This window comes from Bombus pascuorum, chromosome 10 (genome assembly GCF_905332965.1).
Source record: "Bombus pascuorum chromosome 10, iyBomPasc1.1, whole genome shotgun sequence".
NCBI lineage: Eukaryota > Metazoa > Arthropoda > Insecta > Hymenoptera > Apidae > Bombus > Bombus pascuorum.
This window is the reverse complement of record NC_083497.1, coordinates 11,684,842-11,701,773: the sequence shown is the minus strand read 5'-3', so window position 1 is coordinate 11,701,773 and position 16,932 is coordinate 11,684,842. Positions and strand designations below refer to the sequence as shown.

At 42.3% G+C, this 16,932-nt stretch overlaps 1 protein-coding gene across 1 annotated transcript in view; it reads left to right on the top strand.

The window, feature by feature from the left end:
- Positions 1 to 16,932, top strand: part of LOC132911512 (uronyl 2-sulfotransferase-like) — a 238,650-nt gene that overhangs the window by 58,321 nt on the left and 163,397 nt on the right. The window lies entirely within an intron of this gene.

Genomic DNA, 16,932 nt, shown 5'->3' with positions numbered 1-16,932 from the left:
AATTCGACGTCACTCCTCCGCGCCTTCAGTTCCATCGTCTCGACGTAGCACGTACATATACGGACGTACGCGTCCAAAACTCAAATATCCGGAAAAATGGATGGGAAAAGGCGTTGCTGACAAAAGTTATGTGGTGTAGTCGAAGCGGCGTGTAAAGTTGACGTTGCAATTTTCGGACGGATCAAATTCGAAGTATCCTTTCGTATCATTCGTATTTGCCATAAAAATTTGAGCGTCTCCGGTCAAACGCGACATACATTCTGGTTCTAAGTATTTTGACCGAGGATATCTAGACATGGGATGTTTGTCGGAAAGTCCAAACAAATTGTATTCTTCGTCCGATGTTTCGCGTTATATATGGTCATCTTTGCTCTTCGCGTTTCTCATTCAATTTCTTTCGAGTCGAAATATTCGTGAAATTACGTAATTGCAGCGATATATGTTTAATTATGTCGTGGAAGAACTGCGTTTATACGACGAATTACGTTAGAAGCGGACGTTATCACGAGATAATTGCGTGGCGTTTAAACGACAATTAAAAGGCTCGTAGGAAAAATAATCTTTTTCTAGAACAAGGAAAAGATCTTTAACGTCTGTTCGGTACTTTTCGAATCTTCTACGCGAAACGTTCGTCGTATCGCGCGATTTTCGCGAGTGTATCTAATAGCTACATACGTCGCAACAGGATCGTGGTTGATTTCATTAGGAATTTATGAATCTGATATGCGTCACGCTCATAGAAAATTCCACGTTTAAACCGTCGGACGAGCCCCAAGTCGGTTTGCAAACTTAGTTTCGCAGTTCCTGCGTACACGGTCGAGTCATGAACGTGGACGTGGACGAATGACAGGCTTTCCGTTGAATCCGTTTGGCCGTATATCCGCGAGAGAGCGAGAGAGGAGCTAGGCACCGCGGTCAGCTCGAAAACGAGGAAGTGACGTCGGGCGAATCGATGATTATAATTAGTGGCCGATATACCGGAACAGGAACGGACTGATTACGGTAATCAGTGGCACGCAGTCGCACGCGGAATGATTCACAGTGGCATAAGGACGCGCCTCGAGCGAGAAAGCGAGAGGTCGGCTTGGCTAGATGGGAAAGGGAGGAAACGAGAAAACGATGGAAACGCGATGGAAGGAAAGAGGAAAGACCGAAAGACCTGCAAAGGGAAGAGGAGGCTGGTCTCCTCGCCACGCATGCGCGTGCACAACTCTTTCCGTGAGCGACTATTATTATATACCGTATATAGTGGCGAACAAAAGGGTCCCCATATGGCGACTCGCGGACTAATGTATGTCATTAGACGCATTACTCTATGATAATTAAACGTCTATATGCGCGGCATTGTTACGCTCGTACTTTGCGCCGCATTACCGGAATGACACGTTGCGCTGCAGTGCTTCGGATGTCGTGAACGATTCGCTTGCCCGCTTCCACGCGCGTTTTCATTTCAACCTCCTAGGACCGACACGGGCACCGGTAGGAATCCACCGCGGGAAAATACGAAACAGCTCGTTTTCCCGATTGAAACCGAGCAGGAAACGTTTCTCGCGTCGCCCGCCAACTGCTATACGGTCCCTGACAACGATGCTGGAAAATGAACGATCTGAATCGACCCGATTTTTTTCTTCCTCAAATTGCATCTTCTCCTTTGCCATATTTACGCTGCTAATCAGAACTAGGAGCGATGGAAATTCGTTGGTGTTAAGTTTTAATCGAGTTTCAAGACGTACAAATGCATAGCAGTTTGCAATCTGCTTGTAGAGAATCTGTCTTCTTAACGATGTCCTTCGATGGCACAATCGTGCCACGCGAAACCTTATGGACGATTTATGCGACGAGGTCGGACGGATTCAGGGTTGTGCTCGTTTCGTGCATCCAGCCGCACGATATTTCACGCGCATTGTCGAACAAGGCATAGAACGAATTTGGGTAAAGTCGTTATCGACTTTCAACAAACGTGAAAAGACGTCGTTCTCGGTAGGTTTGTAACGCGACCACCATTCAGGATGCGGCCACTTCTTTGTGATCACACAAGTACTCTCGAAAGTCGACCCGGTGGGTCTAGAAATAAAAGAGGCCAATAGGAAGACCCAAACAAATTCGTTGCGTGAATACTCTCGGCCTGACCGAGGAAACTCTTCGGCAAGTGTCCTCGCCTAAAAGTTTCCTCTTGTCCTATTTATGTGCACCTTCGTTGATAAGTATATACTAAGCGTACATACTTGAGTATAATATCAAGTAAGTACATACTTGGCTTTTTACAAGAAGTCACAAGTAGACCGCGGATTTTATGCATTTACGAGAAATTTGAAAGTGTAGAAATGCAAAGTGCAGAATCCAAGTAATTTGCAAGAAAGTATGAAATATCCGGAGTATAGTATCTTTTGTAATATTTAGTACCCAGTAGCTGGGTGAAACAATTTTAATTTCCATAATTATATTCGTAAAGTGGCGAATCTGTATAAAAATTCTCAGTCAAACGATGAATATCCGAAACACGAAATTATTACAAAAGATTATGGGTGGCATTTCCATAGAAGAACATTGAAATAAAAATTACACGTTAGAGTACGTATACGTTCCTCTGATTCGAACAGAGTGTATATTTGTTCGAATAAAAGCGATTTCTGCCCTCGCGTTTTATCCATATTTTCGTTTAACGTAACGAATTACAAAGGACAGTTGGATTGCCTTAAGAGAGACCGATCGAAAGCAAACACATGTCCTCGTATATTACTGGTGTCTGTACACGCCCCTTGCTCATAGAACGATCGTAGGAAAATCATTGGGATTTGTCGCGAAGCTAGAGGGGTGCGAAAGCGATCGTTTTCGGCCGCCGATTATTATTTTCCTATTCACACGCGGGGCGTACCGTTCGACTAGCCATGCTTTTCCATTGCGAAATGAGAAAGCCGCGTCTCTCGAACGATTACGTGGGATAGAAGCAAAGGCGGATATTGTAGAACGCGAGACGTAAAAGTTGCCTGTGCGACCACCCTTGCCCGCCTCTGCAAACAAACGAGCAATTGCTTCCACGTTGGTATTACACGGCCAAGGGAAAATCGAAGCATATTTTCCACGAAGCGAGAAAGTACGCGCGCAGTTGGGAAATTACAGTCGTTGCGTCGACTGATAACTGCTCGCCGTTCAATTTGCCGATTCGTTTTGGCGAAACCGTCGCAAAGTAGGAATTTCATCGTGCAAAGTTGCAGCTGCACGTTAAACGTGTCGTTTGGTCGATCGCGTTTTACAGAACGAGGAAATTCTTTCGCAAAAGTAGGTTCTTCCCTGTTAGGAAAGCGTGGAAATTTAATGCTTGCTTCGGCTTATGTGAAACAACGTGCATCGTGAGGCTCGGTTTACTCCGAACGTCTGTCACGATTAAACGAATAAAAATCTTAACTCGGAAACAGATTAGATAAAATTGATGGTGTTTTTGGAGAAAAACAGACTAAGTTGTATCGTGAATTGAGAAAATTACGGCAAAAGTCTTAGCTTTAGTTTGACAAGCTGTTGGTATTTATGAATTTTATTACAAAGAGATGAAATTGTTTAAACTACGAGTTATCCTATCCGACACGAAATTATAAAATTACAATTTGCATCTCGTTAGTTTATTAAGATCACTGATTGTAAAATTAATTTGGTACCTTGATGGTAGGATTCGGATGTTTTTAAAATGTCTCTGTACCGTCTTAAGAGCGAGAGAAGGTCGTCCAACGCAGAATTTCCGCGTGTTTCTCTTTTTGCGTTTCAAGCTCGATTCAATTAGGACTAATTCCATGTTTCAGAGAACGGCAATAACAGAAGCAATATCCAAGGTCCACGAGTATTATGCGATTCGCTCGACAAAGTAACTCGATCAAAGTCTTTTTCATCGAGTTGTGTCAAGCCGGCAAGCAGTCACTTCATCGAGAATATAACATTGTTCGATCGCGCGAACCTAATTACCTGTATCCTGCGAATATTCTCGATCGTGTAATCGGCGTTAGCGTATACACGATCCGATATCCAGGCCAGAAATGGCGAAATCGTTTTCGGTAAAGCTGTCGCATCGAATCGTTCGAGGCTCGGGGAAACGTTTTCTGACGTGGTCAGCGAGTTGCGAAATGCGCGGTGACGCGGCTTAATCGCGACGAAAATACAAACAAAAGCGGCAGGTGGCGAAGTACAAAGAAGAAAAAGTGCTTTTAATTGCTGAACAATGAGTCCGCTGTGTGCCACACCTTCACGCATTGTCTTGCGCTTTAGCAGATTACTTACGCCGACTGGTCAGAGTGAATGTCGGTGACGACCAATAGAATTGCCCGACAATTAGTGGCCCGTGCTACCGACAAATTGTTCTTACCGAGAAAAAAAATTACGCGCGAAATCCTTTTACAGGTTCTTCCTTCTTCGAAGTCTCTTCCTTCGAGCGTGAATTTTCTACGAGCGAATATAACCGAACCAAAGGTGTATCCTTTCTAAATCGAAACGCTCGGGTCGGGCGGAGCAACGCGCGTAAGATCGTAGATCGTAACGCATGGCGCGTGGCGCGCTTGTTCGGCGATTAGAAACGGTTCGTTGATATCGTTTAAGGAAGCGGTATCGTTGGCGAACGAACGAACGCCTTGGCACAATCGCGATTTATTTCGCGGCGGTAAACCGGCGGCAAATCGCTTGGTTTAAACTACGTTGCACGCACGAATGAGCTCATTGATTTCTAATTAACGGTTAGATGGAAGAACAATCGCGATATAATTTCTCGTGTCCGGTAGAATAAAAGCGGCGGCGACAATACAAATTCCCCGGGGTCTCGGCGTGTGTCTCCCCGGAGAAGCATGACAGGGGGGCGTACACGGTTTCAGAAATTCGTCTTTGGGTCAGGCCTCTCCGGTCTTTCTCTTTCACGTGAAAAATGCCAGATGTTTCGCATGTGGCGGACGTAACGTGCAATGCTGTTGTTCCGCCTCTGTCACGGCAATGCCTTATTCATACACGCGGTCGCGAATTCAGATCGGCCCGAGGCCTCGAGGCTGTCGAACCGCGAGCCACGCACACACGATATAACGCGCGTCGTCCTACCGTCCGCCGGCTCCACCTCGCTCTCTTCTCCTCTTCGTCCTTCGTTTCATTCCGCTCCGCGCTCCATTCCACGCAACTCACCGAGTCGAGTCCAAGTCGAGTCGAATCCGAGTCGAGTCTAAGTGGAGTGGAGCGGAGTGGAGTCGAGTCGAGTCGGTTCTTTCTTCCGGCATCGCAAAAACGATCGCGTCCCGTTTCTTTTTCTCCCCGACCGTCCAAAGAGAGTTCAACGACAGCGTCGGATTCGAACGTCTCGCTTCTCCATCACGGAATCACCGATTTAATGGAACCGATTTCGTGCAAGTCCAAGTCGAAATGGATCTCTGGAATCGTCCTCGTCTGGTAATATCCCCGAGTAACTGTGAAAACCGCGATCGAATCGGCTTTTCTCTCCTTTTCTTATGGATCTTCTTGCCCTTCTCTTTCGCTAAATTGGCTTCGATCTTTCGTCCACGGAGCTCGGGCCCGATACTTTTTACGCAGTTTCCTATTCCAAAGTCCCGTTCTCTCTCTCTTTCTCTCTCTCTCTCGTTCGCGTTGTTGCTTCTTTATCCGTGGTATCTTCACGCTGTATTACGTACTTCCTCGTGTTAAAGCCTCGACGATGGTTCATTATACGAGACTCGTCTATCGGAATCGATCACTCGTCCGGTGGGCGTACATTCGACGAAGGAGGTCCTCGAGGTTGACGCGCAACGTCGGCCCGGCAACGTATAACGCCTCGGATTTATTCAATAACGACGATCGTTAAGGTCGCTCCGAGGGGGGCGGGTCGTGGCCCTTCCGACATTCGACGCCAGACACGTGCTCCCTCCGCCGACCTAACGCGCTTTCAACGCCAACTACCTTCGAGTTCCGAGCTTATTAACGATGGATCGTCTTCCGATATCCTTTCGATCCGTCGAGACGGTTTTGTTTTTCCCCTCGTTAGAACGTCCTCGGGTCCGTGACGCTTTAATTGGCAGACGAACATCCTGCACTCGCGTTGTGACGTTTTTGGACTTGGTGCGAGTTTCGTTTTGGAAATACGCAGAAATAAATTGGTAACAGAGAGGAAAGAAATAGCTTTGGGACGTTTTAAAGATGACTGGCAATGTTTTACGAACGTTCTGAATATGTTTGTCGGATATATAATATTAACGAACATATAATGTAACGTGCTTAGCAGAGCGTCGTTGAGAAGCCCTTAGGCTATCGATATATAATTATCGCCGATACAACGTTGTCGACATTTATCGACAAACTGTATCTTCGTTGAGAACTTTGAAATATTGGCAATGTTATCGGTCGCCATGCAAAAGGATGTCCAAGATGTTTCCTACGATTCGTCTTCTTCATCGGACAGATTTTTATTCCAAATGACAGTATCTACTGTAACACGCTGTTCAACGTTTTGTCGCTCTTCTTGAATCTTTTCATCGAAACGAACGAAACTAAAAACACGGTAGTTACTTACAACGAGAGTCTAACAACAAGTAGAATAATCTAATTGACGCAACGTATGTACAGCGACAAAAATGCTTTGGTATTGGCTTCACTTTTCCAGCTACGTTTACAAATTCTATTAGAATTTTTATAAAAATCCGCAGGCTGTCGATAACTCCTGAAGTAATGATTACCCGTAATATCCATGGAACCTACAGCTAAGAGAAATTACCCGACGAAGAAGCAACGTGGATGATAAAGTGATGGGGAAATCACGAATGCCTCGATACCGATGTCGCGAATCGTCGAAGATGCTCGCGATGTCAACATCCATTCGCCACATCCGTCCGCAATTTCTTTTTTACCTCGCTTTTCCCTTTCTTCTTTTTTGTTGGTTGCAGTGCCGTAACACGAGGAACAGCCACTCGCTCGTGGCGAGATAAAAATACGGCCGAAAGGGTATTAGTCATGTTGCGATGGCCCGTGGGGTTTCGAGAGGAGCGCGCGTGTATCCGTCCAACTTTCCTCTCTCTCTCTCTCTCTCTCTTTTTCATGCAGGCTGACTCGTACGTGTGTTAACTAGATCGCCAGGAAGCGGAGCCGCTAAATCACGCGGGATACGAACAAACCCGGAACGGAGCAGACCGGTCACCAATACGAGAACCAATTCACGCACACGGTCCGAACTACGCGCGAACTACCAACGCGTGGTCTCTGCCTCTCTCTCTCTTTCTCTCTCTCTCTTCTTCGACCCTTCCCTTTCGACCCGCTCGTTTCTCTTTCCCTCTGGCAGCTTGTGTGTATATTCTGCCGCGCCGCTCCGAGCGCAGACGTATCAATTAACTCCGGAACTCGACGGCCATCTCGACTAATTTCCATCCATTCTCCACATACCTACTCGATGTGCCATGAAATTATCGGCCGATAGCCGAGCTCCGCTACCGTGCCATTCTTTCTCGCGCCTCTCTATCCTATTCAAAAACGTCCCATTCTGGAGCATTGGATTTTTTCGCGGGCTGTAGCAAGCTCGGATCAAGTTTCGCTCTAAGGATAGGGTGTTCCTATTCGGACGGTTAGCCGAATTTTCTATATTTTGCTTTCTGTGAAATATGGTAAACCGTAACATCGATACCACGGCATAGAAGACATTTCTTTTTCCCTATATTTTCTGTTTTTCTTAATCATTCCAAGAAATTTAGCAAAACGCGAGTCGTAGATGGCCAGTGACAGTGAAAACGTGTGAAACGATTCGTTTCTTTTCGTCGCATCCCTTTAATACATTCGCCTTTTTATTCATGCCTACGTTGCATCGTTTCAACTTAACTGGAATTAGGCTCTTGGTAATAATCGATCCGTTTAATGCAACAGTGGTGCAAGTAAAAATGATGACTACCGGATAATGATAGATAAAGTAAACATTCTGTAAGAACACCGAATTGTTCACTGAACATGATACGAACACTGAACACTTATTCTGCTATCCACCGAGAAACTAAGGAAGATATATAACACGATTTGTGCGCAAAAAACGGGACGAAGCTTATATTCTCGAGATGTGTAATTAAACTAAAATAGGTAAAAGACCAACTTGCATCGCATTTGCGTTGAACGTATCGAATGAATAAATTGCGATACATTAAAAAAAAAATTAAAAAATAAATCATGCGTGTTTCTTTAAAGACGATCTAATCACGATTACTTGGCACGATCAAGATCCTAGCGGATAGGAACTCGAGTTCTGCTGCACTCGTCTAACCGCGCTACGGATGAAATAGTCGAAGATCCATTTAGCACGGTGGCAGCAGCAGCATCGTTGCTAGTAAAGAGCAGAGACAAATGACTGCGAATCGAAATCGGTCGCGACCGTTCACAAGTCGAGGGCGACACGGTCGCGTACGAGGTGTTAATCGACTTGCCTCGAAATGATCGTTTGTCAGATCCACGAGCGACCGCGTGCCAGCCGGTCGGTTTCGTTCGTCGGAACGATTTATGGCTGCCGAGAGTCGACCATGCGAGTCAGCCGGAAGTCGCGGTGCCCTTTGTTCCTCTGTTCTTTCTTGCGCGTACCGTCCCAGGCTCCGTTTATCGCATTTACATTCTCCGTTCCTTGCTTCCTCGCCCACTCGTCCCGCTCAGATTATTGAATCAGATATAGGACGGAATTGAATTGATTTCTGACAGTCATCCTGCGATCCTCCGCTCTCGCAGGTATACAAGGTGTTCAAATAAGTTGAAACTCAAAGTGCACGTTTGGTATTTCTTTGTTCTTCTTGGTTTCGTCGTATTCGATGCTATGACAATTCGATCTTCCGTCGATAAATCGTTACGGATATCTCGCGCTACTTTTTACCTTCTTCTCTGTTCGAAATTCAAATATTTGTTGAATCTGCAGTTTATAAAATGAATATCACTTCTTCTGACGATGACATCTAGATTTTTTAATCATACGATAACTCGATACAGCGATAAAGTACGAAATAATTGTATGCGAATGTAAAAGATTGTGTAAAAGCGTAAAATACAAAAAGAATATTAAACAAATGCTTGACTTTCCCTCTCGTAATCATAATGTTAAAACGTAATAAGTGAAACCTATGAACTTGGCTAAAGAGAAATTGAAATATTGCGCCAACGTAAGATTCTATCTTACTAATTTAATCATCTACGTAACGTTTCTTTCGCGTTCTTCCCAGTCCTCCCTTTCCTCCTTTAATTTTTAATAGACTCTGCGTCTTGACTTTAATAGACTGTACATCGGGAAATGCTTCTGTTCGACCGATCTGTAAGGAATAGAAGAGAAAAGCTAACGTACGAGTTACCACAATCAGTCGCGGCACAAACCGTCCAGCGGTTGTCGGAACACGTTTGATGTTAAATCTTCAGAACTGACAGGCGATAAAACGACGTCGGCAGACCAGAGTCGGAGTTACAGAAATATGATGTAGCGATTTAAACGCGTCGCACGACATCGGAGCGGCGGCGTTATTCGTCATTCTAAACATAGTTCGTTCGAAAGACGAGAAATAAAGGCTTTTCCCCGTGCAATCTGCTCGAATGGATGGAAAGCGAACGGGTTAACGAATCTCGTGTGGAATGCGATCGCTGAAAGATGAACGCGGCACGGGAACGTAGCTGGAATAATTTGATCGTGAATCGGCAGCAGCGGCTGGTAATTAGTTTAGGCAGACCGTTTCAATTAGGGTAAATTCCCGTAACGAAGTTATTGCCGGACGATGTTGATTCACTGGCCTGACCAGGAGGAATATCGCAGCGTCACTGTCGGCTCCCTACGCGAGTGTCGTATGAACCAACCAGATACTTTAATGACCTTTAACGACGAGCAATTAGCTGGAATCGGACGGCTGACGTTATCGGTTTTGCGTTACAGCGGAGACCAACGTGTCTCTCTGTCCACGTTCGTTAGGGCGAAACGCGTAATCGATCGCTTCTCTCCCTCCCTCGATTTTCTACGATTTTAACCCGTAATTGGATCATCGAGAATCTATGTAACTTTTATCCTTCGATGGGCTGTAATAAAATGACGAAGAATTTCCAACGAACGATTTAGGAAATAATTGCATATTTTTTTGTTCTCCGGAATTTTTATATCTTCGACAGTATCGGATGGGAAAGAATTTGCGGATATATACGACTTTAACTTTTTGACAAGGCGTAATAAAAAGAGAAACATTCCCTGTACGATAGCCTAGAACGAATTATAGCTAAACACACAGCATAAAACTATTTAAGATGCGAAAAACGATAAATGTTTCAAATGTTGAAAGCAAAGTATCTATTATAATTTTTAACAAGTAAGACGACTTTCTATTTGAGTTCTACATATTTCTTGAGTCGTGTTCGTAAAAATATAAATGCGCACAAAGACGAACGGCTCGGTCGTAATTTACATGACATTTGAGCGATCAGTTGGAGGGTGATCCACTCGAGTAACCTAATCTAGAACCGCGTGATAATCTGTTTGGTCGTGACACGACGGCTGGAAAGTTGAAAAGACACCGAATTTCTTTAACTTAGACTCGGAGGTCCTTCACGAGGCCGCGGCACTTTGGTAACAAGACTACTCGTGCGCCCTTCGCTGAGAAGTTGCGCGCGTGTATCTCAGGCTCGTGCACGCGTGTGCGTTCCTCTCGAAAACGCGTAGCACGACGCATGTGTTTCGTAGTCTCGTTCGGTGGCCTGGATAGATCGTCGTTAACCACATGCCCCGCTCTCGTTAGTCTCCTTTATTAGGTACGTCGTTGAGCCGCGTATCAGGATCCTACGACAGCCTAATCTGTTCGCTCGTTACGCGCCACCGAGATTACCCGCCAGAATTTCCGTTTCATCCTAGATTCGCAGATACTCGCGCTTGTTGGTCGATAACGTGCCATGGAAACTTGGAAATGATCGAATTCGAGATGACATCTGGGAATTTGGAATACGATCGGCGAAGAAATGGTCTAGGTTTGTGGGAAATATATTATCGTCCATTAATATCCAAATACTTTAGCATTAATATCCAAAGGTCCTTGCAGATACGTTCTTTTGGGTCTGGCTTACCACTACCATGAAGCATCGAATGTACATACAATCGACTCATTCGAGATTTCGCAATTCTTGCTACCTACTTACTTGCTAGTAAAACTATCCTCTGTCTAACACCTTTTCGTTTCTTAAAGTATATAAATTGAAACATTTGAGAATTTGCTTGTGTATTTCACTTTTTAAGTAGAGATTTGTATAATGTGCAGGTTATTACAAAATAATGACTAGGTGAGTGTGGATTAATGTTTATTGTATTTAAATTGAACAAAACAAAAAAAAAGACAAGGTACGTCCAGTTATCTTTAAATCATGAGGTATGTATGTAGATGCTAATTGCTAGTTAGGTATACTCTATGGTAAAACGCGTGAATTATTATGAAGATCTTTCTTTATTTTGTATATATAAAGAGAGCTTCCTTTAGAAGCATTATGATTATCGAATAAAATTTGCCTAATATTTAAAAAAAAGTAGAAGCGGAAGTTTTACCACAAAATTTGCTCGATGCTAAATTTTGTTTCATGGATCCTTTCCCCAGAAATTTCCCCAATTTATATTTCAGCTTTTTCATGGATTCCATCAGCAACTCTGAACATACGTTCAACCAGAGGAGATGCAGACAAAAGATGAGAAAAGGTAGTTTAATTAAATTTGCAAATGTTTGTCGCAATGGAAGAAACGACACGCTGCATCCCTGTTTAGTTTGCAAAAGGAACAAAAAGTAAAGAAGGCGGGCCAGCTTTTGTAAACACGAAACCATGATATTCTCCAGAACCAGATCGAGTCGTTAGTTTTACGAGGTTTGTTAGCGGACTCGTAGGGTGGTCAAAGATACTTGCTGCCAGGCTTTTTCGACCTTTTGTCCTTTCCTCAACTGACGACCATTATCCCTTCCACTCGTCTTGCCTCGCTAGCCACTAAGCACTGATTTGATAACTGGCCGCGAATTCTCAGTATTCTCGGTATTTCCTTATTTTAAACTTTAATCAGATAAAATAATTTTATCCGCGTTTCAATCGATCTATGAAAATATTCTCTGTTCTTTCGTTAACTGACGACCATCGTCCCTTCCACTGTCCTTGGCTCGCTGGCCAGTAAGCCTTGTTTCTCTGACTGACCGCGAATTCTCAGGAATATGACGCATAGCGTCCAACTAATAATATAATATGTAAAAATAAGGAAATACAAATATTTCCCTATTTTGACTATTAATGAAATAAATTAATTTCATCCACGTTCCGATGAATCTGTACAAATTTTCTCGAGCTGTTCCTTCAACTGACGATCCTTATTGTCCTTTGCACTTCTCCAATTTCGCTGGTCACTAACCCTCCTAAGCCTTGTTTTGCCAACTGACCGTAAATTCTTAGAAGTATGACGAGTAGCTTTCAACTTACGATATAATATGAAAATGTGGAAACAGTAATGTTTCCCTATTTTAAGCTATGAATGAAATAAATTAATTTCATCCACGTTCCAATGAATCTGTACAAATTTTCTCGTGTTGTTTCCTCAACTGACGACCCTTATTGTCCTTTGCACCTCTTCAATTTCGCTGGTCACTAAGCCTAAGCCCTGTTTTGCCAACTGGTTGTAAATTCTTAGAAGTATGACGAGTAGTTTTCAACTTACGATATAATATGAAAATGTGGAAACAATAATGTTTCCCTACTTTAAGCTATGAATGAAATAAATTAATTTCATCCACGTTCCAATGAATCTGTACAAATTTTCTCGAGCTGTTCCTTCAACTGACGATCCTTATTATCCTTTGCACTTCTCCAATTTCGCTGGTCACTAACCCTCCTAAGCCTTGTTTTGCCAACTGACCGTAAATTCTTAGAAGTATGATGAGTAGCTTTCAACTTACGATATAATATGAAAGTGTGGAAACAATAATGTTTTCCTACTTTAAGCTATGAATGAAATAAATTAATTTCATCCACGTTCCAATGAATCTGTACAAATTTTCTCGTGTTGTTTCCTCAACTAACGATCATTATTGTTCTTCCTACTTCTCTTAGTTCCCTGACCATTAAGCCTTGATTCTGTTTTGCTTGTAGCCGACATTAAAAAGGATAAAGACTTCAAAGAAGAATATTCTGTCTAAAATTAGTATTTCCTCGGATCTGTTTCCGTAAAGAATTCATGTAAAAATAATAATTGTCCCATTTGTCGTTACGCAATAAAATATGTAACACTCCTTATAATATTTTTTAACGTTTAACGTATAATTATTAACACAATTATATACACACATAAAATGTAATTATAGCAATTATGTAACTTTGTATTACTTTAAATAACGTGTACTTCTATGGAATAAATGCGATCATTATTTAAGACAGCTTTCGTGCATATCCTCGATCTGTTGGATGTAAATTAATTTCGAAAAATTCGAATACCCATAATATACCGCAATTTACGTACAGTATAAAACAGGTAAATAATTAACAGGTAAACATAAACAGGTCAGTAATTAGCAGATAAGTACAAAACGAAGCACACCGCATGCTAACGACTAGAGTTAAAAAGTGCAATCACAAACCACCTCCTTACATATCGTATTCCCCTGATACAAATACTCAATTTTAGGATAAAAGTATTTGCCTGTATTCGAGAAATTGCACCTCAAAAATTTTTCGAAAATATGCTCTGTATCAGGAGAATCGTTTTATGAAAGGATTTCGCTTCCTTGCTCATCGTGTTCTCCCAAAAGAAATCCTTAAGTTTGAGACAAAAAACGATTTCTAAAATTGCCATTCGAGGTATTTTTCCAACAATTATCCTATTGAGACATTTGTCGAATGGCTTTTACGTGTCGACGCTTTACACATCACATTCTCCTGATAGATAAGTGCTACGCGTTACTTACCTGTCATACCTGCCTCGATTATACTTACCTCTTCTCGCGAATCAGCATATTTTATAATACGTGGGTATAGGCCATGTTTAAAAGTTCTCTTAAATCTAAAGCTCTTAGGACGCGAACGAATGGATTCTTAAGTAAATCGTTTAGTGCGTTAGATCGCGATTACTATTGTTTTTTTTTTCTCTGGAATGGAGCGATAGGAGAGAATGTAGAAAGGGGCTGTTAATAAAAACACGTTGTGTCATTTATCTATAGTTTAATTCGTCGAATTACTTTTACATTGCAAGAATCTAGTAGAAAAAGTGACGATATAAAAGTTAATAGAAAAATGTTATCTCGAATCGATTTTCAAAATGCCTAGCTGTCTGTGTAGATAGGAACTCGATTTATTTGTCGGAATCTGTGACAGAAAGAAACAGATGTGATTACCTTTCAGAGTTACTAATTTGTTAGAATTTAATCTTAAAGTTAAGATGAATAATCTGTGGAAGACACAATGTTTATGTTAAAGTAATAATCAGTGATATTTATTAAACAGAATTACAGAACCTGATGTATATAAGCGAGTGATATAATTAACAACGTATGTAAGAATTGTCGATTGCTGGCCAGTTACTCTCAGACTAGACTTAAGTAGTGACCCATGATCCCTTAAATACTTTGAACCCCACTCTCTATGCAATAATGAGTATAACCTACTTAAGTGTCCTGTTCAAATACCTGTGTGGGTATCTGTGTAAAGGTATTTATGCCTATGCGTGCAATATCGTTGTGTTCCAACATAATTTATTTCTTTATGTTAATTATTCACCATATACAAGAAATGAAATAAAGCGTTGAAAATTAAACGCATCTTCACCGTCTAAAATCCTAAAATATCTAAAATTTCACGATCCGAGTATAAATATGTAAATCTGCTCGCTTACCTTTCGATTTCTCCTTCGATTTGCAATTCCCCTTCTCCATAGCTGAAAATCCTCATGGCGTGGATTTCTGTACATCTGGTTTAGTAGTCTTAATGGCGCAACATTAGGGATAATCTGTGTGGTTGGAGGCGAAGGAAACGAGCGAATGCGTGCATACGTAGGAGGATGGCAAACATACCGGCGATCGTATCCGAACGGAGGAGAAATGGTCGTCGAGTTGGAAGAGCGAAGGTCGTAAAGGCGCGATGATCTGTGGGTAGAAAAGGAGAGCAGTGGCTGGTACCGAGGGGGTCGCAAATTGAATAACAAACGTTCGACCCTCGTTGGTTAAATTACCGAAAAAGCCATCCCCTGGGCTTGTATAAGGCTCGAACATTAACCGCACCCCCCGCAGATCGCGGCGTCTCTATGCTTCGAACCCTCTACTACTGCTTTGCATAACGATCTTATTTCGTAATCTCTGCCATATTGATCCGATTTAAAGAACGTAACTTTAGAGAACGTAAAACGGGTGTTCGCTACTGGACTCTGTTATGTCTCGCTCAAAGTCAAACGACGGTGGTTTAAGTATTTCTACGTTTATAGGAATATTTTTTGAATATATCGTACGACAGATTCGTATGTCACGGTACAATTGTCGTTGGTAAAATTTGGAACGAATACGAAGATGGACGTGGAAAGTATATATTATAGGACTGCGGAAAGTACTTGCACGCGATCGTACTTATTGGTAAGATTTACGTACTGATCAATGGAGTCCGAAGTACGATAAAGTTGGCGTTGGTTAGCGATACTTCATCGCTAATCGATCAACGAAACGCTACTGAAAATAACAATTTATCAAGCTCCGTCCCGTTCAAGGTGGTTGATATCGCTTCAATTTTACTCGAATCTCGCAACCACGTTGCAATTCGAGTAAAACGACAAATTCACATTAGCGAAGTCTTTCAAATTATGTAGTGGAAGACAAGTGACTTGATTAACGAGGATGAGAGAAAGAATTTGGAATGTTTCGAGTCGAATAAATAGTATTCAAATAAATCATGTTTCAAAGTTACTTGAATTAACGTAAACGAGGCTTTACCGTCTGTCACTGTCAGATTGTTCAATTTCCTCCGTACGGATCATTCTCTATCATCTAATTACCTTGTCCCTTTCGAACGAACCACGAAGAATCGCGCGATCCGTTTTTACCATGCTCCGCTATAGAAAATGTAGTTCGATTCGGTGGATTTTCTTCGAGCACGCGATTAAAAGTAAATTACGCGTGGACGTAGCGCTCGGGAACCGAGGGTAATTAAATTTATCGAAGCTTATAAGGCTGCATGTCGCGTATATACGTCATTATTTAGGCATTAGCGAAGGAAGGGCTCGGGCCAGGGTTCGAACAAGCCGAGTCATCCTCGGTAATAACGGCGAGTGCTCGGATACGTAGCGAGCGGTCTTTGGACCGGCAGAAATAGGCCAACAGGAATATATCGGGGAGTGGATAAAAACCCTTTTCGGGTTAATCACGGTAAGGAGATCGTCGGGAGAAAAAGAGAACCGCCGCGGCCGATTTCGTTCGCGAACCGACAAAGGGAGAAACCGCTGGCTAATAATTTTAATGCAAATTGCGCGTGCAACTAAGTTATTAATCTTTTGTTTCGTCGAACGCGTGTAGAGCGTTAACGAGGAGAGTGCGAGACCTTCGGATCAACGATTTAGTCGAAACTATGTACAGCGGTAAATTTTTTCACTTTGTGAAACATCGTACGTACAGGAATAAACTGAGCTTTAAGTTTCCAAGTTACGGATAATATATTCTTTGATATATTTTCTTCGTGTCACTCTATTGCTTGTCGAACGTATTAACTCAACTTTGTTATATATATTAATGAGAAACATCAGTCTGTTGGTTGGCATAGTTGATTAGAGATAAAGTCTCGACTACAGGTCATGTTCTGCTTCTTGCAATTTTAGAAAATACATTCGAAAGTATAATATACTTTTTATGTAAACGATAAACGAAACGTAATCACGAATATTTGCAAAAATATTGATTATCTGTCTATACAATTTAGACGTTCGTGGAGAGAGATTTTAACAGTTAGAACTCA